The sequence below is a fragment of the Myotis davidii genome, unplaced genomic scaffold (genome assembly GCF_000327345.1).
Source record: "Myotis davidii unplaced genomic scaffold, ASM32734v1 scaffold441, whole genome shotgun sequence".
NCBI lineage: Eukaryota > Metazoa > Chordata > Mammalia > Chiroptera > Vespertilionidae > Myotis > Myotis davidii.
This window is the reverse complement of record NW_006291818.1, coordinates 2,483,528-2,483,804: the sequence shown is the minus strand read 5'-3', so window position 1 is coordinate 2,483,804 and position 277 is coordinate 2,483,528. Positions and strand designations below refer to the sequence as shown.

The 277-nt window shown below is 28.5% G+C and overlaps 1 protein-coding gene across 1 annotated transcript in view; it reads left to right on the top strand.

The window, feature by feature from the left end:
- TEX9 (testis expressed 9) overlaps positions 1-277 on the top strand; it is a 66,875-nt gene that overhangs the window by 14,588 nt on the left and 52,010 nt on the right.

Sequence of the window (277 nt, the reverse complement as noted above, 5' to 3'; positions counted from 1 at the left end):
ATATATATAACATTTCAGATAATATATTTTTATAATGGATGCAGATTTGCTAGTTGCATTTGTAACTAAAAACTTATTTAAAAAGAAATATTTTTATTGTATCTTTTAGTTTTGCCAGTGTCTGAAGAGCCAGAAAATGCTTGAAAAAGAAATCCAAAGTTATGGTAGAATGATGGATTCATTATGTATTCTGCTCCAAGAGCCCTCTAATAAGGACCTTGTAATTTATTTATTTAAAAAAAAAGAGTGGAGTAGAAAACTGGGAAGTGGTGGGAAA